This window comes from Oryx dammah, unplaced genomic scaffold, assembly GCF_014754425.2.
Source record: "Oryx dammah isolate SB20612 unplaced genomic scaffold, SCBI_Odam_1.1 HiC_scaffold_5, whole genome shotgun sequence".
Classification (NCBI taxonomy): domain Eukaryota; kingdom Metazoa; phylum Chordata; class Mammalia; order Artiodactyla; family Bovidae; genus Oryx; species Oryx dammah.
The window spans coordinates 37,543,883-37,571,559 of NW_024070189.1; positions in this window are offsets into that span (position 1 = coordinate 37,543,883).

A 27,677-nucleotide genomic window follows, 5' to 3' on the forward strand; every position below is an offset into this window, starting at 1 on the left:
TAAATGCCAGCAGTGTGAAGAAAGATTGACATAAAGAGAAATTAATGGCAGAGAAACCACAAGAGTTATTCAATGGTCTATAAAACCTAGACATTAAAAGTGAGGAAAGCAAAGTTATCTATAATTTTTCCACTTGACTTCTGTTAGTAATGATTAAAAATGTTCTCAAGTCCAACCCTGTGTGAGGTATCTGGGTTACCTGTCCTCATCAAGCATACAGCCCACTGCCATTTTAAAGTATGTCACTGAGTATTATGATGATCAAGTGCAAAGTACTTCTAGCACATTTAATCTCAGAGTCATAAATTAAGCATGGGAATTAAGAAGTGACATTTCGACTGAGCCAAGCAAAATAAGTCACCAGTGACTTGGGGGGGGGGGGGGGGGGACTATGCTGAAGGAACAACAGGTGTGAAGAAGCTGAGACGAGAAAGAGCATGGTGTTTTTGCAGAACTTAAAGGAGTCCAGTAGGACTAGAATATGAGAGCAAGAAGGGGAAAGGAGCGTGGACAAGTGTGACATCATACTAAGCCTATGTCATAACAGAGCCCACAGGTCACATCCTTTAAACGTGGGAAGTCCCTGAAGGATTTCACACAGGGCCGAAGACAATTAGGGATTAATTCAGTATTGGAACAGGAAGGTAGGTGGCGCCCACCTAACCACAGGGCTGCGAGGACAGGAGGAGAGGTGTGCTACAATGTATAGGGAACACTCTGCCTAGAGGACAGGAAAAGTGGCTAAGCAGACTTTTAAAGACACCCATTTGCTGAATAAATGAATGGAAAAATGGGTTGGGAAGAGGAATAGAAGGGTGGAAACTTTTTAAGAGGCTGGTATAATATGGTCAAGAGGAAGATGATGATTGCTTGAATTTTATTTGTACCAGTGGAAGTAGAAACGCACAAACAGAAGAGTCTGGAATTATTTAGGAAGGAACTGGATGAGACTTGATGAATCACTGAATACAGGGAGGTGTTGAGGAGAGAAGAGACAAGGAGAATATTCAAGTTGCTGGAACGGCAGATGACATGAAGAAAAGGAACAAGGGGCAATGTACAGGGAAGGTCTTAAAGCACCATGCAAAACATATAGAGGTTCTTTTTCCTATTGGGTTAGGTTTGTCAGGGATTTCTGAGATGACTGAGCCCAACCTGGGACTTCCTCAGTGGCTTCCCAGCTGGCTTAGTGGTAAAGAATCTGTCTGTGAATGCAGGAGATGGAGTTCGATCTCTGGATTGGGAATGTCCCCTGGAAGAGGAAATGGCAACCCTCTCCAGTATTCTTGCCTGGGAAATCCCATGGACAAAGGATCCTGGCAGACTACAGTCCATGGGGTCACAAAAGAGTTGGACCCAACTTAGCAACTAAACAGCAACAGCAAAAAAGACCAATACATCATTTTATAAATGTGAAACATTTAAAGTGGAAGTGACATGAAAAAGGTGTTGTGATTGTTTAATGATACAGGTGAAATTAGGCAGACTTCTTGACTCCTGCATAGCCCAGCTCTTTGCTCTACATCCTTGCCTCTCAAAATATCACTGTCACTGGGGATCGTGTGAAAAGTGCAGTTCTAAGGCCCACCCTGGATATCTGGATCTGAATCTGCATTTCAGTAAGATTCCTGTGTGATTTGTACACACATTAGAGTTTGAGTCTTAACTTTTCTACATCAAACCCCCATTTTGTATGTAGAAGTCCAAAGCTAATCCACAGGCAATCATTCTTTATAGCTGGAAGACAAATGCATTTATTTTCCCTTTTCTTTTACATAACCCAGCACAATAAATTTCCATTCTATGTTAAGTAAAAAGAGCCATTCCTAGTCATGCTGGTGCGCTACTTTTATTCCTTTGTAAAAGAGACTCAGCCCGTTTTCCTGTGACAGAGGATGTAATTGAATGTAGCTATGAACTCAAAGCACAATCAATCTATTTTTAACAACTTAAACTGTTCTTAAGGACAAAGATAACACAGATGATCTCTTAGATATTGCTTGCTTTGTAAATCATCCTTGACACTAATGTGATTAATTCTGGACAGACATCTTGTTCCTGGTTATTTGTAGGAGGAAGGAACATGCTCTTTGCTCTTAAAAGCTTTGATTCTCTCAAGAGTTCCTCTGTTGTGCACAATAATCTTTCAGAATATTTCAGTGAACTGATTTGAGTGGCATTGAAATCAGACTTTGCAGACTTTCAGGTGATCTTTTGGTTCATTTCTTCCTTTGGGGTTTTTTGGGGTTTTTTTAATATCCTTTTTAAAAACTCTAATTCAATAATTTTTTTTCTATGCTCCAGTCTCTGGCCTGAAAGTAGCCATCAACTTATAACTGAGAGTTATATTTTCATGACATAGAAAAGCCTCCTGAAAGCAAAAGATCATATTATTTGTCTTGGTTCCACAGAACCTGACAAAATGTGCAATTACTTTGTGAAGATTCTTGAAAATAAATGACAGAAGGAAACCCAAACCAAACAGACTTGAGGAATAAGGAGAGTTCATTAACTCACAAAACCACAGAGTCCAGAATATGTTCTGACTTTATGAAAGGCTTGATTCAGTGGTTCAACCCACTCAATCACCAAGGCCCAGGAGGCTTCTAGCAGCTTGAAGCCTTCAGTGGTTTCAGGCTCACCATCTTCCTATCACACCATCAGAGGGAGAAAGAGAGAATCTGTTTCAGTTACTTCCGTGGAAGACAGAGGAAGCTCAGTAGCTTCTTGCTTTAAATTATCTATGATGTGGCCAACCTTGGAGTCAAGGGAGGTGGACTAAATTGATCGGCTTAAACTGACCCAGGACCCTCTGAGTGTCAAGGGATGGTGGTGGGGCCCACTCATGCCACTTGGGTAGTGGTTTAGTTGCTAAGTCGTGTCCACCTATTGTGACCCCATGGACTATATCCCGCCAGGCTCCTCTATCCATGGATTCTCCAGACAAGAAAACTGGAGTAGGTTGCCATTTCCTTCTCCAGGGCATCTTCCTAACCCACAGATAGAACTTGGGTCTCCTGCATTGCAGGCAGATTCTTTACTGACTGAGCCACCAGGGAAACCCCTGGGAATGTGAATCAAAGAGTGTGTGTGTGCTGAAGGAAAATTGCAAAGTTATGTCAAGGAGAAGGGCAGCCAACTAAAGATTTCTATTTGTTGAATAGAAATTATATTTGTTGACTAAATGAACAATTGGGTTCATATTGATTTTAGATGCCTTACCAAGAACCAAATCTTCAAATGCTGTGTTGGGATGTTAGAGATTATTTATTGGATAATTTCTGAGAGGGCATAGTAATATCAATGTCTTCTTGCCATTCAAAGAAAACTTATCCATAAATTTCTATATTTCTTCAGATCAGTTTATTCTCTCCTGCTCTCTGTTCCCTTCTACATATGTATCTTCATTTTCAAGAAAATATTTAACCCCTGTTTTTCTGTTCTGTTTTCAATGTGACTGAATCCTTCTCTGCACTAATTTTGCTGCTATTCTGAAATATGGAGTTTTTTCAAACTCTCAGTTCAAATCTAGCCTCAATACCATTTAACTGTTAGTCTCTTTCAAAGACCAAGGGTTAAATGTCAAAATATCATTTGCTTTGCTCCTCATTTGCCTTTAGACTTTCCATCCCATAGCTAGATTCAATGTTTTCTAGAATGAGCTATGGGCTCCCAACCCAGCTGTGTATCTGGTCTGGCAGGACATCAGTTCCACACGGGCTGAAAGCACAGTCCAATAGCAATTGAATAACCATGGCTTGTCAGATTAGATTTGCCGTCCCTTCCCTTTTTCACTGTCTTCCTTTTAGTCAGATGATGGTTAGAACCTGCTATTACTTAGTGTTCAAAAATAGCTTTTTTGTTTTGTACCTGGAAAATATATAATTTATACCATTTTGAAGAATGTGTATATTACAACTTGTATATGAAACTGATTCCTCTTAAATTATATAGCAGAGTTCTGACTTGTTCTTGTTTTTTCCCCTTATAATTAGCTGCTGTTCCAGTGACAGTTGTCAATCACTGTAAATATATTCTTAATATGGATATTAATTTTCTAATTGTCAATATATGAAGTTTCATGCTCTGCTTCCTTCTTTGACCAATCCTAATGAACTAACTATGAAAATCTGGTTTTAAAAATTACTATAGCATAACTAATACCATGTTCTACATGACAGCACCAGCAGATTTTAGAGATTTCTAAAGCTGTGGAATTGGTTATTTACTCCAAAGACATGTTAAAGTATTTTGACTAAGAGTGGTATACACACCCTCCTAACACAACCACACTAGTTTTTCTCTACTACTGGTTTCAGTTCAGTTCAGTTCAGTCGCTCAGTTGTGTCCGACTCTTTGTGACCCCATGAATCACAGCACGCCAGGCCTCCTTGTCCGACACCATCTCCCAGAGTTCACTCAAACTCACGTCCATTGAGTTGGTGATGCCATCCAGCCATCTCATCCTCTGTCATCCCCTTCTTCTCCTGCCCCCAATCCCTCCCAGAATCAGAGTCTTTTCCAATGAGTCAACTCTTCACATGAGGTGGCCAAAGTACTGGAGTTTCAGCTTTAGCATCTTTCCTTCCATAGAACACCCAGGGCTGATCTTTAGAATGGACTGGTTGGGTCTCCCTGCAGTCCAAGGGACTCTCAAGAGTCTTCTCCAACACCACAGTTGAAAAGCATCAATTCTTCAGCGCTTAATTTTATTCACAGTCCAACTCTTGCATCCATACATGACCACTGGAAAAAACACAGCCTTGACTAGACAGACCTTTGTTGGCAAAGTAATGTCTCTGCTCTTCAATATTCTATCTAGGTTGGTCATAACTTTTCTTCCAAGGAGTAAGCATCTTTTAATTTCATGGCTGTAGTCACCATCTGTGGTGATTTTGGAGCCCCCCAAAAATAAAGTGTGACACTGTTTCCACTGTTTCCCCATCTATTTCCCATGAAGGCATGGGACCAGATGCCATGATCTTCGTTTTCTGAATGTTGAGCTTTAAGCCAACTTTTTCACTCTTGTCTTTCACTCTCATCAAGAGGCTTTTTAGTTCCTCTTCACTTTCTGCCATAAGGGTGATGTCATCTGCACTACTGGTTTAAGCTCCATATATTGAAATATAACTTGCTATGCTGTGGAAGAGAATCATCAGTTAAAAATATACTACAGAGCATGGTATGGTCCTAAGAGGGTAAATTAAGGAGATGAATTAGGTTTATATCTCACTTCTAGGGCTTTGCTTGTGGCTCAGATGGTAAAGTGTCTGCTTGCAATGCAGGAGACCTGGGTTTGATCCTTGGGTCAGGAAGATCCCCTGGAGAAGGAAATGGCAACCCACTCCAGTACTCCTGCCTGGAAAACTCCATGGATGGAGGAGCCTGGTGGGCTACAGTCCATGGGGTCACAAAGAGTCGGACATGACTGAATAATTACTCTTTCTTTCTTTCTTCCCATGGCTTACTCGATATGAGCAGGTTATGTAGCATCTCTAACCTCACTTTCTCTCTGAAATAAATGAGCTGATGCAGAAGAGCACTTAGTACATGCCCGGGATAGTGTAGGCACTTGGTGAATGCTGACTAACCCATTAATCCTCAGAAACTCATCTCAAGCCCTCCTAGAGTTACCATAGTTCATCTGCATGAAGAGTGGGGGAAGAACATATGGAGAAATAATTGGTTCTTATAAAGTAAATGTTTTAAGAAAAAAATATCCTGAGAGTACAAAACTAGAACTAATAACTTTTTAAAACATATCTGCCTGAAAAATGTCTGATTTATATATCATATCTATACTGCAAACCTAGACTTGCCACATGTAAATGCTTTTAGAAACAGAGCCACACCCATTCATTTGCTTATTATCTTTGACCACTTTCATGCTGCAGCAGTAGTGAAGTAGTTGCATCAGAGATCACCTGACATGCAAGTTCAGTTGAGTTCAGTCGCTCAGTCAAGTCCGTCTCTTTGTGACCCCATGGATTGCAGCACACCAGGCTTCCCTGTCCATCACCAACTCCTGGAGCTTCCTCAAATTCATGTCCATTGGATTGGTGTTGCCATCCAACCATTTCATCCTCTGACATCCCCTTCTCTTCCCACCTTCAATCTTTCCCAGCATCAGGGTCTTTTCAAATGAGTCAGTTATTCACATCAGGTGGCCAAATTACTGGAGCTTCAGCATCAGTCCTTCCAATGAATATTCAGGATTGATTTCCTTTAAGGTGGACTGGTTGGATCTCCTTACAGTCCAAGGAACTCTTGAGAGTCTTCTCCAACACCACAGTTCAAAAGCATCAATTCTTCAGTGCTTAGCTTTCTTTATAGTACAACTCACATCCGTACATGACTACTGGTAAAACCGTAGCTTTGACCAAATGGACCTTTGTTGGTAAAGTAATGTCTCTGCTTTTTAGTATACTGTCTAGGTTTCTCATAGCTTTTCTTCCAAGGAGCAAGAATCTTTTAATTTCATGGCTGCAATGTCACCATCTACAGTGATTTTGAAGCCCCCCCAAATAAAGTCTCTTACTGTTTCCATTGTTTCCCCATCTATTTGCCATGAAGTGATAGGACCAGATGCCATGATCTTAGTTTCCTGAATGTTGAGATTTAAGCCAACTTTTTCACTCTCATCTTTCATTTTCATCAAGAGGCTCTTTAGTTCTTCTTCACTTTCTGCTATAAGGGTGGTGTCATCTGCATATCTGAGGTTATTGATATTTCTCCCAGCAATCTTCATTCCAGCTTGTGCTTCCTCCAGCCTGGCATTTCTCATAATGTACTCTGCATATAAGTTAAATAACCAGGGTGACAATAGACAGACTTGACGTACTCCTTTCCCAATTTGGAACCAGTCTGTGGTTCCATGTCCAGTTCTAACCGTTGCTTGTTGACCTGCATACACATTTCTCAGGAGGCAAGTCAAGTGGTCTGGTATTCCCATCTCTTTCAGAATTTTCACAGTTTGTTGTGATCCACACAGTCAGAGGCTTTGGCATAGTCAATAAAGCAGAAATAGATGTTTTTGGGTAACTCTCTTGCTTTTTAAATGATTCAATAGATGTTGGCAATTTGATCTCTGGTTCCTCTACCTTTTCTAAGTCCAGCTTGAACACCTGGAAGTTCACAGTTCAAGTATTGCTGAAGCCTGGCTTGCAGAATTTTGAGTATAACTTTACTAATGTGTGAGATGAGTGTAATTGTGCAGTAGTTTGAACATTCTTTGGCATTGCCTTTCTTTGGTATTGGAATGAAAAGTGACCTTTTCCAGTCCTGTGGCCACTGCTGAGTTTTCCAAATTTTCTGGCGTACTGAGTGCAGCACTTTCACAGTATCATCTTATAGGATTTGAAATAGCTCCACTGGAATTCCGTCACCTCCACTAGCTTTGTTTGTAGTGATGCTTTCTAAGGCCCAATTGATTTTGCATTCCAGGATGTCCAGCTCTAGTTGAATGATCACACCGTCATGATTATCTGGGTCGTGAAGATCTTTTTTGTATAGTTCTGTGTATTCTTGCCACCTCTTAATATCTTCTGCTTCTGTTAGGTCGATAACATTTCTGTCCTTTAATGTGTCCATCTTTGCATGAAATATTCCCTTGGTATCTCTAATTTTCTTGAAGAGATCTCTACTCTTTCCCATTCTATTGTTTTCCTCTATTTCTTTGCATTGATCACCGAGGAAGGCTTTCTTATCTCTTCTTGCTATTCTTTGGAACTCTGTATTCAAATGGATATATCTTTCCTTTTCTCCTTTGCCTTTCACATCTCTTCTTTGCTCAGCTGTTTGTAAGGCCTCCTCAGACAACCATTTTCCCTTTTTGCAGTTCTCTTTCTTGAGGATGTTCTTGATCCTTGCCTCCTGTACAATGTCACGAACCTCATTCCATAGTTCATCAGGCACTCTGTCTATCAGATCTAATCCCTTGAATCTATTTCTTACTGCCATTGTATAATCATAAGGGATTTGATTTAGGTCATACCTGAGTGGTCTAGTGGTTTTCCCTACTTTCTTCAATTTAAGTCTGAATTTGGCAATAAAGTGTTCATGATCTGAGCCACAGTCAGCTCCTGGTCTTGTTTTTGTTGACTGTATAGAGCTTCTCCATCTTTGGCTGCAAAGAATATAATCAATCTGATTTCGCTGTTGACTATCTAGTGATGTCCATGTGTAGAGTCTTCTCTTGTGTTGTTGGAAGAGGGTGTTTGCTATGACCAGTGCATTCTCTTGGCAAAACTTGGTTAGCCTTTGCCCTGCTTTGTTTTGTACTCCAAGGTCAAATTTACCTGTTACTCCAGCAATCTCTTGACTTCCTACTTTTGCATTCCAGTCCCCTATAATGAAAAGGACATTTTTTTTTTGGTGTTAGTTCTATGAGGTCCTGTAGGTCTTCATAGAACCATTCAACTTCAGTTTCTTCAGCGTTACTGGTTGGGGCATAGACTTGGATGGATTACTGTAATAATGGTTTGCCTTGGAAATGAACAGAGATCATTCTGTCATTTTTGAGATTGCATCCAACTATTGCATTTCAGACTCTCTTGTTGACCGTGATGGCTACTCCATTTCTTCTAAGGGATTCTTGCCCACAGTAGTAGATATTAATGGTCATCTGAGTTAAATTCATCCATTCCAGTCCATTTTAGTTTGCTGATTCCTAGAATGTTGATGTGTGAGGTTAATGTCTACGGTGGGGTTAATGGCGACCTCCTCCAAAGGGGCTTATACCATACCCAGGTCTGCTGCACCCAGAGCCCCTGCCCCTGCAGCAGGCCACAGCTGACCCTTACCTCCGCAGGAGACACGCAAACACAGTTCTGGCTCAGTCTCTGTGGGGTCTCTGGCTTCTGGTACACACAAGGTTTGTTTGAGCCCTCTGAGCATCTCTGGCAGGTATGGGGTTTGATTCTAAATGTGATTTCACCCCTCCTACCTTCTTACTGGGGCTTCTCCTTTGCCCTTGGACATGGGGTATCTTTTTTGGTTGAATTCAACATTCTCCCGTCAACGGTTGTTCAGCAGTAAGTTGTAATTTTAGAGTTCTCATAGGAAAAGATGAGTGCATGTCCTTCTACTCCGCCATCTTGGACTCCAAGATGGCATGCAAAGCCTAGAATATTTAGTGTCAGTTCATTGGCAGAAAAAGTTTGCCAGCCCCTGGACTAGAATGTCACTTAAGAAAACTAAAGGAAGACTTGAAGTATTCAGTGAATTGGTATAGATTAACCTTTAGATGCATTTTAGCAGTCTTCTTCCAATACTATAAAAAATGTGTCAATATAATTCTTACAAGATAGAACCTAAAAGACAAAATATATTTATTTCATGGAGGCTTACAGCCACATATTATAGCATTGAGTCCCCCTGAAAGCAGAATTGGAGAGAAGAACTTTATGCAGGTAGTTTATCTGGGAAGTAAACCCAACATATAGCAGCGGGGGATTGAAATGATTGAAATAGGTATGAGAAAAAGGATGTGTTATCCAGCTGATCATTGCTGTGGGAAACTGGGGCTTAATCCTTTAAAACAAATAAACAAATCACTGAGTCACTGAGTAAATGCAACTGCACTGTTCACCTGAGGGATGGAAAAAGAGAGCATTCATCTACCAGCTTCAGTCTTTCATTGGAAAACTCCTCCACGAGGTGTTAATTCTCTTAAATGTCTGAATTTGCACCTGCACCAATGCTAAATAATTCCCTCACGTATTCTTCAACTCAGCCACGTAGAAAATGCAGGCTCAGAAAGTGAGAAACAGTGTAGGTGTGGTGAGGTGGGTGAGGTGCTATCAGACTACTCAGACGTGAAGTGACTTGCCTAGCTGTGTCTCGCAACCAGGAGGATCTGAGAGAGGGCATGAGAGGTGTCCGCATGAGTACATGCTCAGTCTCTAAGTCATATCCAACCCTTTGCTCCTCTGTCCATGGGATTTTCCAAACAAGAATGATGGAGCAGGTTGCCATTTCCTTCTCCAGGGGAACTTTACTACCCAGGGATCGAACCCACAACTGCATTGCAGGCAGATTCTGTACCACCAAGCCACCTGGGAAGCCCATTCAATAGAGTACATGATGTTTGTTGATGTTTATTGAGCTTAGGCTGTGCATGTCACTGAATGAGAAATGCTTTCTCTACATTATCCCATTAACTTTGATACCAGTACAATGAGCTGAATAGATTTCTTTAACTAGTTTTTGTGGTTAAATAAATTAATAAGGGGATTTAAATTAGAGACACTAAATAGATAATAATAACTGTAATAGAAGTTAACATTTACTTCCGGATTTTTTTTTTTTTTTTTTGCTAGCCAATGCGACAGTCCCTTTACTTGAATTGATTCATTTAACTTACACAGTAGACTTCTGAGATAGGGGAACTTGTTTGTATTTTATGGATGAGAACACAGAGGTTTAGAGGAATTAAGCAACCTGCCTAAAGACACACAGCTGGTAAATGGCACAGCTTAGTTGGAACTCAAGCCCAGGTATCCCTAACTCAAGTTCCTGCTCTTAAACATTCCCTTAAAGCTACTTTCCAAAATTTTTATAATTTCCTCTTGGCCAAACACAAATCTCTCATTGCCTACATTTTCTGTTAGAACTTTAGTGAGCATTACTTATTGATGCACTTTGACTAGACCTAACGCTCAGCCTAGATCTGTCAATAAAAAGGTTGAAAACCCCAACATGGTTATCATTTAATCAGTTATTTTAATCACTTGTTATTGATTACCTCACTGGAGAACAGTGTACATCCCAACTAAATTACAATCAACAAGTATGCTAGAGTCTTAACCAAGTGCTTATGAGCTTTTAAATTTAATTCATTACTTAGCTTCTAGGTGATAGAAAAGTGATCGGAGACTAAATAGTATTTAAAAGCACATCAATACATTTTCAAGTGATTTTCACAGCACAGTGTACTGTAGCTTTACACATGGATGACAGGGAAAAGGCGGTGTCCCAGAATGAAAAGATAAATTATGTCTTACTGCAACTTGTGGCAATGAGAATAGTCCTGAATCTAGAGTCAGAAGTCATGTGTTCTTGATCCAGCTCTGCTACACAGGTGGTTCAATGCAAGTCCTTTAGCCCCTCAAAGTCAATTTCCTGATGTTCACAAGGAGGCACAGTATACCTGCTGGACTATAATAAGGCTTGGATGAGGTCATATACTAGAGAACACTCAGTCAACCCTAAATATGAGGATAAACAGAAAGGATAGCTACCAGGATAGGAGTGTGTTTCAGCTAGGGGGTGTAGCAACAGTTGAGCTGATGTGAAATATGCCTTTTGTTACCTGTGAATACAATCAACTGATTATTTTCTATCAAAAATGATGGACCTACAGTTATACATTCAAGAAAGTAATACATGAAAGAATAAAATTTACAAACTGCCAGGGAATGTCTTCAGACCCTGGGTAATCATAATGACCACTTATATTTCAGTAAGATCTTTGTCAATAGTCTTGCTGCTTGTGAACATTAACATTTTAGGCCAAAGAAATAATTTATGTTTTAAACAAGACCTTTATTCAGTCAAATATGCAGGAAACTTTGGGATAACTTTTGAAGTTTTAATTTTAAAAAAAGTGTTTCAGTTAAATTAATGAACAAAAATACACTATAATTATAAGAAAGGACAAAATATTTATTGAATTGAGTAATAATGATAAATTGCTAACCTTTATTGGATGTTTGCTGTGTACCAAACATTTAGCTAAACATTTTTATTATTTCCTCTATTATTGAAGAAACTACCCTCTACCAGAAACAAAAATGCCACAAAATTGGTTTCTTAGTTTTCCTCCATACCTACAAAGTTTTTCAAAGTCATGTGAATAATATTTTTCCTTCTATTGATGAGTAAAGTGTCCTGCTTAACAATTCTAGAACATGAGTGTGTTACATTTGAATTCAAATTCATCCATGACTGTGTAAGTGGAAATTGAGATGAAACACACCTAGAGATTGGTAATGACATGGATGAGCCTGGAGGACATGATGTAAGAGAGGTAAGAGCACCACAGAAGGACAAATCTCTTGGTTCCACTCAAGGGTGGTGGTTACCAGGGGTGGAGGGCAAGAGGACTGGGGAGTTGTTCAACTGGAATAAAGCCTCAGTTATATAAGATGAACTTTTTCTAGAGACCTGCTTACAGCATAGTACCCATAGTCACCAATACTGTACAATGCACTTGAAGATTTGTTCAGAGAATAGATCTCATGCTAGGTGTTCTTATCACAATAAAGAAGCAAGCGAACAAATCCATCTTGCTAGAGAACAGCAATGCACCAACTTTGCAAGACCAGATGAGTGAGGTAAAAGTTCATCTCCCTCACAAAAAAGTCCTCTGGGACACTAGACTTTCTTTCTTCCCTGCCTCTGAAGCTTCAAAAGAAAAGCTTCTTCCTACCAAAGCTCCGGGACAAAGAAGAAATGACCTGTCTGTTCTCCATCTCAGAGCAAGTCAGTGAGCTGCCAAGAGCCTGCAGGGAAGCGAGGTTGGTTGAAATAAACTTTCTGTGATGTTTTTGCAGGAAGGTACATGGTGACATTGCTCCTGATTCTTTTATCAAACTCCCGTTGCACCTCCCTCAGTTTGTGATTCAATTCCTCCTTTCCTTTCCAGGATCCTTTGCAACATCCCTGGTCTCCTTCATTCTATATCCTACTAGATCTGGAGTTGAGGTCTCTGGTGATATGATCCTCCAGTGGAATCAGTATGCTAACTGCTGAAATGTTTCTAACTGTCCCACCTCAGTGTACACATGCACACACATACCCAGGGGAAGATACACTTGATAGCACATGGATATACTCTGACAGATGTGCTGTTTTCTTTTTAACTGTGATGAGAATGCTTACTATGAGATCTACACTTTTAACAAAATTTTAAAAGCATTTGTTATAGAGGCCGTACCGTGCAATAGATCTGTAGAGCGTCGTCTTCTTGCATAATGGAAACTTTATGCCTGCTGAATAATCATCTCTCATTTCTCCTTCTCCTTTGCCCCGGCATCTAATTCTATGTGTTTGACTAGTTTAGATACGTCTTAGAAGTGGAATCATACATTTTTGTGGGAAATATTATTCAAGCTTAAAGTAGGTATTTTTTAATTGGCACAAAGTTTGGGGCTTTCTATTTTGTTGTTTTTTACTTTGAATTAATTTTCCAAAATTTACAAAATTGAATATTTTGTCAAAAACTATGATTTCTGCCTTCTCTTAAAGTATTGATAGCTTCACAAAACTAGGTCACATTCCAATCTGGGAACAGCCCATGAAAGCTGAGAGGGCTCTGCCTTTATAGATTGGCAACATTGCTTTAATATACCATTGTCAACTCATTACCTACTTTCTGTTACATTTACTGGGTGGATACTATAACATGAGGTGGTGCTAGTGGTAAGGAACCTGCCTGCCATGCAGGAGGCTTGAGATGCAGATTCAGTATCTGGATGATCCCCTGGAAGAGGAAATGGCAACCCACTCCACTATTCTTGCCTGAAGAATCCCATGGACAGAGGAGCCTGGTGGGCTGCAGCTCATGAGGTCACAAAAAGTCAGACACGACTGAAGTAACTTAGCATGCACGCACACACACACATACAAGAGGTGTGCTCTGAATTCTGGATACTATAATATGAAATTTTAATCTTGGTTGATAAGCTTGAAACTATATGTCCTTTTTGGCTGAGTGATCACTCTCCAAGAGAAAAGCAAAGCAAATTACATGCTTGCACGTCCCTTGCCAGGGACAAACACTTCCTTGTATCATCCAGACTGCCTTGTATCATCCAGACTGACTTAAGTCCCTTTTGAGAAAATAGGAGGAACTAGAATGTGCTAGAATATAAGTTCCACGAGGACGAAGATTTCCATTTGTTTTCTTCACTGCTGTATTTGCAGAGCCTGAAACGGTTGATACATAGAAAGTACTCAATAAACACCACTGAATGACTAGATGAACCAAATGCATAAGCTATCTGCATGTCTTCCAGCTTCTTGAGATAGCAAAAGAGTGTTCTACTCATTTTGGTATTGTGACCCTATACCTTGGCTGAAGGATAAAACTAAAGATCTGAATTGTTTTATTTCTATGACAGAGACTTAGTGGTTAAAGCAATGTGGAATTAAACTGCTTACATTCCAACTCTAGCTTTCTATCAACGCTTGTATAATCTTGGATACATTTCTTATCTTTTTTTGTACCTCAGTATCTCTATAAAATGGCATTTACGTCATAAAAGTGAGTAAACTCGCTCAGTCGTGTCCAACTCTTTGCCACCCCAAGGACTGTAGCCTGCCGGGCTCCTTCATCCATGGAATTTTCCAGGCAAGGATTCTGGAGTGGGTTGCCATTTCCTTCTCCAGGAGATCTTCCCAACCCAGGGATAGAAATTGGGTCTCCCACACTACAGGCAGACTGTTTACCATCTGAGCCACCAGGGAACCCCTCATTTCCCTCATAGAGTCATGAAATTTAATAAAATAATTTACATAAAGCATTTAGCAGAATATTTAGCACAAAACCCATGCTTGATAAATGCTAGATGTTAATGTTGTTACTGGAAGCTCCATTTTAGAATAGAGGCTAATAAATCACTCTATCTGGAGCAGAGAATTCACCTAGGACAGTTGTGGAAGGTAACAGCAAAGCTAAGCAGAGGGCTCAGTGCTAAGGAATCTAGGCAGTGAGAGCAATCAATGGTGCATAAACAAGGAAATGGTTTAATATTCTCCAAAATATGCATGAGAAAATTAATCTGAATGTACCAGGGGGTGGTCTGGACTAAAGGAAAGGCAGGTACTCGCTATGGTATCTATATGGACTAACACAGACGCTAGGCTTTCTTTTGCTTCTTTTCCTATCACATATGTAGAAATTATTCTTACTTCCTTCAATCTGAGAAGTTTGATAGAGTTCTAAAACACTGATTTTTCTCTGGATTTGTAAATTAGGCAAAGCCAGGACCTTAGGCTGCCCCTCTCTGAGGAAGAACACTGCATCAGCACTTCCAGAACAATGTACCAATCAAGGGAGGAAATGGCATCACTCCGGTTGCTCTCCATGGTACTTATGCCTTTCAAAATATTGATAGCAGGCCCTTGTGAACAAGAGGTCATCTGGAAAGCTATCTTGGGAGCTCTTTAAAGCCAGCCCTCTCCATGAGTTTCCTTATGATCCAGTGACAGCAGGAAGCAAAGAAGGACGTGTTGTTTGGGGTTGTTACAAGCTCTGCTCCACCTGAACTCTCTCCATCTATGGGTGGAAAATTCAGCTAGTCTCCATTTTAGAGCTATTTCTCTAGGACTAATAAATGGTATTTCCTAAATTGTTAAGATTAGTAAATAGGGGGCATCTTAGAGGTCTGCCCAGCCAGATAGCCAGAGAAGGAAATTGCTAAATAGCATCCTGAGAGAGGAAGATGGCTTTATGAAGAAAAAAAATAAAAAGATTTGATTCTATTTCCATTCAGATTATTAGCCTCTTACTCATGTATATATTTATTCACCCTTTCAACAAATATATACTGAGTATCTATTCTTGGTGCTGCTGCTGCTGCTGCTAAGTCACTTCAATTGTGTCCAAATAGTATTGAATAACACAATGTACCTGTCAACATGGGATATATATATATATCTCACATGCAAGTTCATGTCTAATGCCTTTAAAAACCTGTACAGAATAATAATCAGCGGTTTGAATTTCAGGATCACACAAACCTGGGATAGAATCCCATACTATTTATATAGTCTTAGGGAAAATACTTAGTCTCTCTAAGCAGCAGCTACTTCATCAGTAAAATGAAGAAAATAGTAGAATCTATTTCATATCTTGTTTTAAAGATTAAATGAAATAAAGCCTGTAAAGAGGTTATCATCATGCCAGGGACATAGTAAGTGTTCAATAAAAGATACTGAATTGTAACAGACCTGATATCTCTTGTAAAGACACAGTATTCATTCCTCCTCAACTTTTCAGTAAAGCTCACTCTAGTAACAGGTTTCATTCTCCTCCCATGTTGTTATTCCTGCACAACTCTTGGTATGCCTCTTAAACTTATCTGGTTGTGAACAAAAAAATAATGAGAAAAAAAGCACTCAGCTTTTGGAATCATTAGAAAAGCAGTAGATCAAGTTTATAAACTTGGCTTCATCAGTGTTATCAAACAGCTGTCAATGTGTGAGTTAAAGTATTAAAATGATTGATTGCTTTAAGAGTTTTTTATTTTGGATATGAATTGATAATAAAGCACATAACATTTAATAAGGTAGGCACTAGCAGTCATTAGAAAGGCAGAATAAAATTATCTCTTCTTAAATAATACTTGAAGTTCTCAAAATTTTATCTCAGTGAAAATGATATTACTCTTCCTCAAAAGCTGAACAGTCTAGAAGCCCTAGAATAAAAGAGTAATTTAAGGTAATCCTTACCATAACAATCTCTAAATTATCCTTGTAGATTCATTCAAAATTAAAGCTTCATACATAAGGTTTTTGTTATTTAGGAATCTTTTTTTCTGAAGCTCTTCTACCCATTTACTACCAACTATGCACTGGGGAAAAACTAGTTTTAGAAATAACTAAAAATTAGCCACCTATACAAATAATTTTCAAGGCCAAAGAAGTTATATGTATTATGTTTCTCCCTTGTCTACCTGGAATTTCAGTTAATTCCTTCAATTACTATTTGAAACTCAAATTCTCATGAGGAAGGTAAACATTTAAGCTGTTATCAAGTGTTTATATTTTGACATGAATAAATTTATCAGCATGTTAATGTGTAATTGTATGCCATTGACCAAGATTCAAACAGTACTGAGGACTGGAAGAATGCAGAATCTCTCATTCTTATTCCATGCAAAAAATGAACAATTGTCAAAGTTCCACATACATGCTTACATCTACACATATGGGGGCATATTATAAATACTGTTTTCAAATGTGTTTTTTAAGCCAGCAACAAATTTTGATGATCCTTCTGTGGTTTTGTGTGTAGGGCCACTATTTTAATAGCTACATGGTGCTCATGTTTTATGTAACCATTCTTCTTAATAGTGAACATCTAGGTTATTTCCAGTTATTTGCTATTGTAAAAAAATGATGAAATTAATGTTCCTGTATACACATATATGTCTTTGGCATATTGCTATATATAGCTTTAGGATAAATTCATACATCCCAGACGTAAAATTACAATAATAATGCTTAATGTATTTAAAATGTGGTAAATTATGCCAAATTCCCTTCCAAAAACATTTCATCAATCCAGAATTCCACTGTGTATTTTAGGAATTATACAAGTAACAGAAAATCCTATTAAAAGTAACAAATAGATGGAGGTTTATTTTTCTCACAGACTAGTAAGTGTGGAGGCAGACAGCTACTGGCATTTGTTCAGTTATATTATAGCTGCACATCTGTGACGTCCTTGGCCTTCCTCTTATGATGAAAAGAGGACAGCCATTGCTCCAAGTATCATGTTTACATTCAAAACATAATAAAGCTAAGACAAGGTATCTCCTACAAATTTACTTCTTATCAGCAAACCTACAGTTTGAGAGTTTTCTATATATTTATTGATAAAACTCTGTTATATGACCTGCACAGGTGCAAAGAAGTCTGAGAAATGACTGTTGACATTTTTGGTCTCTAACGTTAAGGTAGACAAGGGAGAACGTGGCAGAAAATGGGTATGGGCTAGCAAAATATCAGTGTTTATTAAGCCCACAGAAGTGTTTGAGAAATCCCATTTTATTACATCCTTGACAATACTAGAAAACTCAAGCTTTTTACCCACCTATTGGGTTACTGAAAAATATATATGATTAAAAAATTTTTCATTTACATAATAATCTATGAGGTTGGTCATCTTTTTATTTTTTAAATATTTGGCCATTTATAATTCTCTTCTATGAATTTTAAGTTTATATCAATTGTTCATGAATTGCTCATCTTACAACAATACATTCCAGGAGTAGGTTAACATAGATAGATATTTCATTGCAATAAATCATGAAAAATGATTACCAAATAAGAACTATGAACTGAAAAGTAGGGCACTGAATATAAACCTCAAGAACTTCCTTTGTTTTTAAGTTCATCATTACATTAAAGAATGACAACTGTCCACTGCAACTCCACAAACTCAGAGGGTCACAGGGGTTGTATAGTTAAGGTGTTATTCTAAGATTCTTTGATAAAACTAGTTCAGATGTTCAGAATAGCTAATCAGAATTACATATGAATTATGCCCACTTATTTAATGTTTCTAATCCTCAATCCAAAGATAATGAATCAGTATTTTCTTTTTTCCTTTTCCCTGACAAGGGGCATGGTTAATTCCAATGTTTAGCATGTTGGCATAGGCAAATCATGTCTCAAGGGGGATTATTTCTCTCCATGGTGCTGAAAGTAAATATCTTGGTAGGAAAAAAAGAAAAGAAAAATCAGGGGAACAAAATTTCAACGAAACTCACACTTCACAGTAGAAATTAGTACTTGTTTTCAAATCAAAAGAACCAACAGATTACAGTGAAAATAAACTGTTAGTTTTATAGGTTTACTAAGTATTAGCTAACAAAATAAATTATTCTCTATGTAGAGCAAAAATTTAATTAATTTGATCTCTAGTATAACAATATCTGGTGTTTCTCATTTTAATGTCTTAAATTTGCTTTATTTATTACCTTAGTTTTAAAAGCTAAAAATCCCTATATTCATCTTTGGGAAAATTCGATGGGGATATTAAGAGACCTACTGACCTAATCTCCCTTACCTTTTATCTCATATCTCATAATAGAAAAGAACTTCCCCCAAATTACCTAAGGACTTTGGGTGGGAAAATTTCTATGTAGCTACAACAGTTGTCTACTAACTGTAACTACAGTTAGTTCAACAGTGTGCAAAACTTTGGGTGCAGACTCTGGAATTAGACTTCCTGAGTAGAAACTCCAATTCTAGTACTTATTATCTATGTGATTTTAGGTAAAACTGTTATCTTCTCTTTGTCTCATGTTCTTTTTATGCTAACTGGGAATAGTAACAGTATATATTACATAGAGCTATTATGCATGTTTAATAACATTTAATGTATATAAATGTCTCTATGCCTGTTCTGTAGCAAGCATTAAGAAATTTATCATTAACTACATGTTTCCTACTAAGCACCACAGATAACCATTAGCAAATTATTAAACACATGCCTCTACATGCCATCCCTCTATGTAAATAAAAAATACATATGTCTCAATTATAATACAATTTTATAATCTTTGAAACTAGACTATAGATCTAGGAAGTAAGGATCTTCTCTGTTGCTCACCACAATAATTAAATCAGTTATCTGTTGCTGCAAAAAAAAAACCAAAAAACAAAAAAAGAAACCTATAAGTGGGTGAAATGGAAAACAGGATGTTCTTTGGTCTGTTCATTTGATGCATTATTTTTACAAGTCTTATTTATTTTGATCTTATGATTTTTCTGTAAATAGACTAAGTATGGGTTTATAGATGAGGAAACTAAGACAGAGAGAGGTTAACCTATTACCTCTCCATTCACTTAGTAGAAAACTCCCCTTCACAGAATTCTGTTCTATACAGGTGAGCATCACATTAAAAGATTCTTAGTTGTTTAGAAGTGACAACAAAATGTACTGGAGATATTAGAGAGAGCAAGCAGATAGGTTGTTAAGGAAATAGTCTGCCTGTTTCATGATTTGACTTGAGCCCACTCTGCCTTTTAGCTTAAAGGATTACTGATTGGGAAAAAAAATGATATCAGCTATAACACAGAGCCTAGGTTTTTGCAGACAGATTAATGAGTCAGTGTAACCCAGCCAAATTTATAAAGTAACTAGTTCAATACAAGTGATCAACAAAGACTTGTCTGCAAGTGTCCTGGCTCTTAAGGGATAGTGCACAAAACAGCAGATATTGTAAACAAAATTACAGTGTTTAGATTATTTTCAGGTAAGTCAGAGGAGTATGTTTGGAATTAGAAACCTCAGTAACACAGGGATGTAGGTGTGAGAAGGATTGCTTTGCTTTGCTTTACAAAATTCACCTTCACTAGATATTACCTAAGGTCCTTTCTCTTTACCTGCTATTCATTTCCTCACCCCATCCCACTGCCATCATAATTTAACTTCCTTACCAGTCTGTTTGCTCTCAGTCTGCTACCACCTAACTTACCAAACTAGAGAAGTATGTAAGCAAAGGGTTTCTCCTCAGAGACACAAAAAAGACAAAACAATATATTAGAAATCTGGGTTATAAAAACTCCTGGAATTAGCCTCAAAGATCTGAAGGCTTAACATTTGTAAGGAATTCAGAAAGATTGGACTTCTGTTGATAAAAAGTTCATTGTCCTAAACAAGAATTGGCTTTACTTAGAACAAGTTAGCCCTCATGAACTTAGATTTGAGACCAGTCAGGATGGAGGAAGGGGTTGGAGAGATTTTAGCAGCTTATAAATGCTAATGACACATATTGTGGCCAGAGGATCTTTGCTGTGGAGTTGAGTGAATATGCTACTGAAAGAAGAAAAAAGAGCACTGGTTTCAATTATTAAAACGATTTGTTGGCAATAACAGAAACAGTGTTTAAGATATGGTCCTCTGTATCATACAGGCAGGTTGAAATAAAAATTATGTGCTAAGTCAAAGAGGAAAATTAATGATCAAAACGCTTGGTCCTGGCAGGGAGGCAAAATTGGTGTTTCTAAAAGGCAGGAGTGAGGGGGTAGAGTTCATAGAGTCTCCTATTCTAATTTTGGGGGGAAGCACAGTCACATTGAACATATAGACATTCCAATGCCACAGGGACCCAACTGTTCCAATTATTATGCAGTATGTTAAATTAATGGAAACCACATTGGGAAAAATTTATATAATTTATTTTCAGTACATGGAAATGTCTAGTGTCTCTTGGGAATGAAATTACTCAGGAAAACAAGTGAAACTGAATATGATAGCTCTATGAGATGTTTAATTTCTGCCTATAATTTAATTGAGTTGACTGATAGCCAAGCTTATTCAGCTACATGGGAACACAACAGCTTCAATGTCCAACTGGCCAATTTTTCCACATCACTCTTGTTCAAAATAGGATCCTATTTGGGGTCTCTGAGTCTCCCTTTCACAACTCACCAAACTCATTTGGTGCTATATTTTGTGGATGCAATTAACTAGCATTAGAAAACCCTGATTAAAGCATTATGATTAATTCAAGCATATTCATTTCCACTTCATCAGCCCTGTTCAACTGAATCTGCTCAGTGCCTTGTTTTAGACACTGCTCCTTTATTGAAATAAAAAAATGAAAATATCTTCTTTGTACCAATAGCAGAGAGGGGGAAATGGGTGCCATGGGGTTGTGTTTTGATCTATTTGCAGGTTCTTCCAGAGCTGGGAGCCTATAAATTTATTATGCTAAGAACATTTTTAGACTTGAGTCTTAGATCAGATGTAAATTTCAAAGGAAGTTTAAGCAGCACGTTTCTCCCTCATTGAAGTATCAAGTATCAAAATGGTATTTGATGTCCAAGAAACTTTTAAAGTTTTCCATTTCGTTTGAGCACAGAAGGGCATAATTTTCTACCATCAAATAAGATTTAAAGTCCCAATTTCTATATTTTTCTCAGAAGTTCTTTTTCCTCCACTTAGACTATTTTCTCCCTTAGCTTTTCCTCTGTTTCTTAATGGTTTGTCTATCCCCAGGATCCTTAGATTACTTTACAAAGTTACTCTGTACTTGTACATTGCCATCTATCATCTGTGAGGAAGAGAAACTGGTTCACAGCATAAGGCACCAAGGATTTAGCTGAAAATGGGTCTGGTGAAATGACTTTTTGAGAGAGAGAAAGAATCCAGAGAGTGAACTCAGTTCAGTTCAGTTCACTTCAGTCGCTCAGTCATGTCCGACTCTTTGAGACCCAATCAGTCGCAGCACACAGGCCTCCCTGTCCATCACCAACTCCCAGAGTTCACTCAGACTCACGTCCATCGAGTCAGTGATGCCATCCAGCCATCTCATCCTCTGTCGTCCCCTTCTCCTCCTGCCCCCAATCCCTCCCAGCGTCAGAGTCTTTTCCAATGAACTCACCCACTAATAAGTGTGTGGAGTAGGGAGATTCCAGCCCTGCTCCCAGGTATTCTAACTCCTTAATGATTTTCCTACTCCACAGTACAAGATGAGCCACACTTAGGTTGGCACATGTTTCATTCTCTGCCAACCTAAGTGTGAGGAAATTTCACCAGAGAAGTGGCAAAGTTGAAACTGCTCCAATCATGACCACATGCCCTGGTGTGTGTTACTAACCATCTACAACATTTTAGTAAATAAAACACAGAATATTGCATCATGTTATCACTGTGTTAGGTCCTACCAGTCCCAGAAATTGAAACAACCCAGGAAAGGAAGCAGGTTGACACAATCAAAAACATAAAACTCATTAGGATAAGCCATCTGAAAGTGATTTCAAGACAGGAAGTTTAGAGGTATGCTTCAACAAAAGGCATGAGCATGAATGTGGTATGTGTAGACCTAGGGGAGGGGATGTCTCAAAAGACTTTAATAATTTCGAGGTCTGTTCTTAAAAAAAAATTCTTAGTTTCCATAATTCATCCAATTTTTTCATGGAAAAGTATATTATTTTAAATATAGCAGTGTGTGCATGTCAATCCAAGACTCCCAGTCTGCCCCTCCCCTGCACCCTTCCCCTGCATAACCATAAATTCACTCTCTAAACCTGTGAGTCTGTTCCTGTTTTGTAAATAAGTCCATTTGTATCATTGTTTTAGATTCTGCATATAACAGTTTCATTTAATGATATCTGTCTTTCTCTGTCTGACATACTTTACTTAGTATGATAATCTCCAGGTTCATCCATGTTGCTGCAAACGCCATTGTGTCATTCCTTTTTAATGGCTGAGTAGTATTCCATTGTATACCTGTACCACTTCTTCTTTATCCACTCATCTGTCAATGGACATTTAGGTTGCTTCCATGTCTTGGCTGTTGTAACAGTGTTACAATGAACATTGGGGTACGTTTGTCTTTACAAAACCTATTTTTCTCCAGATATATGCTCAGGAGTGGGATTGCTGGATCATATGATAGCTCTATTTTTAGTTTGTTAAGGAACCTCCCTGCTGTTTTCTATCATGGCTGTACCAATTTACATTCCCACCAGCAGTGTGGAAGGGTTCTCTTTTCTCCACATTTTCTCCAGCATTCATTGTTTGTAGGTTTTTTGACGATGGCCATTGTGACTGGTGTGGTGATATCTCATTAAAGTTCCAATTTATGTTGCTCTAAGAATTAGTGATGTTGAACATCTTTTCATGTGTTTGTTGGCCATCTGTATGTCTTCTTTGGAGAAATGTTTATTCAGGTCTTCTGCCCATTTTTTTAATTGCATTCTCTCTCTCTCTTTTTTATGTTGATCTGCAAGAGCTATTTATAAATTTTGGTTGCACTGTGTGCAAATACATTCTCCCATTCTGTAGGTTGGCTTTTTTTTTTTTCCAGTTTCTTTTGGATATGCAAAAGCTTTTGAGTTTAATGAGTTCCCATTTGTTTATTTTTGTTTGTTTTTATTTCTATTACTCTGGGAGATGGATCCAAAAAAATATTGCTGTGATCTGTTACATTTCTATACACTAACAATGAAAGATCTGAAAGAAAAGTTAAGAAAAATCCCATTTACCACTACACCAGAAAGAATAAAATACCTAGGAATATACTTGCCTAAGGAGATAAAAGACCTGTACTCCAAAACTTATAAGATGCTGATGAGAAAAACTGAATATGACACAGATAGAAAGGTATACCATGTTCTTGGATTGGAAGAATCAGTATTGTCAAAATGACTGTACTACCCAAGACAATCTACAGTTTCAATGCAAGCCCTTTCAAATTACCCATGACATTTTTTTCCCCACAGAACTAGAACAGAAAAAAGATCTTAAAATTTGTATGGAAACCAAAGGACCCGAAATAGCTAAAGCAACTTTGAGAAAGGAAAACAGAGCTGGAGAAATCATGCTTTCTGACTTCAGACTATATATACTAAGCTTCAGTCATCAAAACAGTATGGTACTGGCACAAAAGCAGAAATATAAATCAGTGGAATAGGATAGAAAGCCCAGAAATAAATACATGCACCTACGGCGAATTACTCTGTGACAAAGGTGAGAAGACTATAAAACGGAGAAAAGACAATCTTTTCAGTAAATGATACTGGGAAAACTGGAAACTATATGTTGAAACTGAAATTAGAACATTCTTTAATACCATATGCAAAAATAAACCTGAAATAGATTAAAGACCTAAATTTAAGATCAGATAGTATAAAACTCTTACAGAAAAATGCACACACTTCTATTTTTTATGCCACTGAAAAATTTCAGTAGATAAAACGTTTCATATGGTGAAATGGTAAGGCAATCAAATAGGCCTGTTGAATCTCTCAATAAAAGGCTGTACTGTCCCAAATCAACTATACCATAGAATCTTGAAGAAAAGCAAACATTTTTTTATACAAGACACAGTGTTATCAAAGAGTTCAGTTCAGTTCATTTCAGTCACTCAGTCGTGTCCGACTCTTTGCGACCCCATGAATCGCAGCACGCCAGGCCTCCCTGTCCATCACCATCTCCCGGAGTTCACTCAGACTCATGTCCATTGAGTCCGTGATGCCATCCAGCCATCTCATCCTCTGTCATCCCCTTCTCCTCCTGCCCCCAATCCCTCACAGCATCAGAGTCTTTTCCAATGAGTCAACTCTTTTCATGAGGTGGCCAAAGTACTGGAGCTTCAGCTTTAGCATCATTCCTTCCAAAGAAATCCCAGGGTTGATCTCCTTCAGAATGGACTGGTTGGATCTCCTTGCAGTCCAAGGGACTCTCAAGAGTCTTCTCCAACACCACAGTTCAAAAGCATCAATACTTCGGCGCTCAGCCTTCTTCACAGTCCAACTCTCACATCCATACATGACCACAGGAAAAACCATGGCCTTGACTAGACGGACCTTAGTTGGCAAAGTAATGTCTTTGCTTTTGAATATACTATCTAGGTTGGTCATAACTTTTCTTCCAAGGAGTAAGCGTCTTTTAATTTCATGGCTGCAGTCACCATCTGCAGTGATTTTGGAGCCCCCCAAAATAAAGTCTGATACTGTTTCTACAGTTTCCCATCTATTTTCCATGAAGTGATGGGACCAGAGGCCATGATCTTCATTTTCTGAATGTTGAGCTTTAAGTGAACTTTTTCACTCCTCTTTCACTTTCATCAAGAGGCTTTTAGCTCCTCTTCACTTTCTGCCATAAGGGTGGTGTTATCTGCATATCTGAGGTTACTGATATTTTTCCTGGCAATCTTGATTCCAGCTTGTGTTTCTTCCAGTCCAGAGTTTCTCATGATGTACTCTGCATAGGAGTTAAATAAGCAGGGTGACAATATACAGCCTTGATGTACTCCTTTTCCTATTTGGAACCAGTCTGTTGTTCCATGTCTAGTTCTAACTGTTGCTTCCTGACCTGCATACAGATTTCTCAAGAGGCAGGTTAGGTGGTCTGGTATTCCCATCTCTTTCAGAAGTTTCCACAGTTTATTGTGATCCACACAGTTAGAGGCTTTGGCATAGTCAATAAAGCAGAAATAGATGTTTTTCTGGAACTCTCTTGCTTTTTCCGTGATCCAGCGGATGTTGGCAATTTGATTTCTGGTTCCTCTGCCTTTTCTAAAACCAGCTTGAACATCAGGGAGTTCACAGTTCACGTATTGCTGAAGCCTGGCTTGGAGAATTTTGAGTATTCCTTTACTAGCATGTGAGATGAGTGCAATTGTGCAGTAGTTTGAGCATTCTTTGGCATTGCCTTTCTTTGGAATTGGAATGAAAACTGACCTTTTCCAGTCCTGTGGCCACTGCTGAATTTTCCAAATTTTCTGGCATATTGAGTGCAGCACTTTCACAGCATCATCTTTCAGGATTTGAAACAGCTCAACTGGAATTCCATCACCTCCACTAGCTTTGTTCATAGTGATGCTTTCTAAGGCCCACTTGACTTCACATTACAAGATGTCTGGCTCTAGATGAGTGATCAGATCTTCATGATTATCTGGGTCATGATCCATTTTGTACAGTTCTTCCGTGTATTCTTGCCCCCTCGTCTTAATATCTTCTGCTTCTGTTAGGTACAGACCATTTCTGTCCTTTATTGAGCCCATCTTTGCATGAAATGTTCCCTTGGTATCTCTAATTTTCTTGAAGAGATCTCAAGTCTTTCCAATTCTGTTCTTTTCCTCTATTTCTTTGCATTGATCGCTGAAGAAGGCTTTCTTATCTCTTCTTGCTATTCTTTGGAACTCTGCATTCAGATGCTTATATCTTTCCTTTTCTCCTCTGCTTTTTGCTTCTCTTCTTTTCACAGCTATTTGTAAGGCCTCCCCAGACAGCCATTTTGCTTTTTTGCATTTCTTTTCCATGGGGATGGTCTTGATCCCTGTCTCCTGTACAATGTCACAAACCTCATTCCATAGTTCATCAGGCACTCTATCTATCAGATCTAGGCCCTTAAATCTATCTCTCACTTCCACTCTATAATCATAAGGGATTTGATTTAGGTCATACCTGAATCGTCTAGTGGTTTTCCCTACTTTCTTCAATTTAAGTCTCAATTTGGTAATAAGGTGTTCATGATCTGAGCCACAGTCAGCTCCCGGTCTTGTTTTTGTTGACTGTATAGAGCTTCTCCATCTTTGGCTACAAAGAATATAATCAATCTGATTTCGGTGTTGACCATCTGGTGATGTCCATGTGTAGAGTCTTCTCTTGTGTTGTTGGAAAAGGGTGTTTGCTATGACCAGTGCATTTTCTTGGCAAAACTCTATTAGTCTTTGCCCTGCTTCATTCTGCATTCCAAGGCCAAATTTGCCTGTTACTCCAGGTGTTTCTTGACTTCCTACTTTTGCATTCCAGTCCCCTATAATGGAAAGGACATCTTTTTTGGGTGTTCTAAAAGATCTTGTAGGTCTTCATAAAACCATTCAACTTCAGTTTCTTCAGCGTTACTGGTTGGGGCATAGACTTGGATAACTGTAATATTGAATGGTTTGCCTTGGAGACGAACAGAGATCATTCTGTCGTTTTTGAGATTGCATCTAAGTACTGCATTTCAGACTCTTGTTGACCATTATGGCTACTCCATTTCTTCCCAGGGATTCCTGCCCGCAGTAGTAGATGTAATGGTCATCTGAGTGAAATTCACCCATTCCAGTCCATTTTAGTTCGCTGATTCCTAGAATGTTGACGTTCACTCTTGCCATCTCTTGTTTGACCACTTCCAATTTGCCTTGATTCATGGACCTAACATTCCAGGTTCCTATGCAATATTGCTCTTTACAGCATTGGATCTTGCTTCTATCACCAGTCACATCCACAACTGGGTATTGTTTTTGCTTTGGCGCCATCCCTTCATTCTTTCTAGAGTTATTTCTCCACTGATCTCCAGTAGCTTATTGGGCATCTACTGACCTGGGGAGTTCCTCTTTTGGTATCCTATCATTTTGCCTTTTCCTACTGTTCATGGGGTTCTCAAGGCAAGAATACTGAAGTGGTTTGCCATTCCCTTCTCCAGTGGTCCACATTCTGTC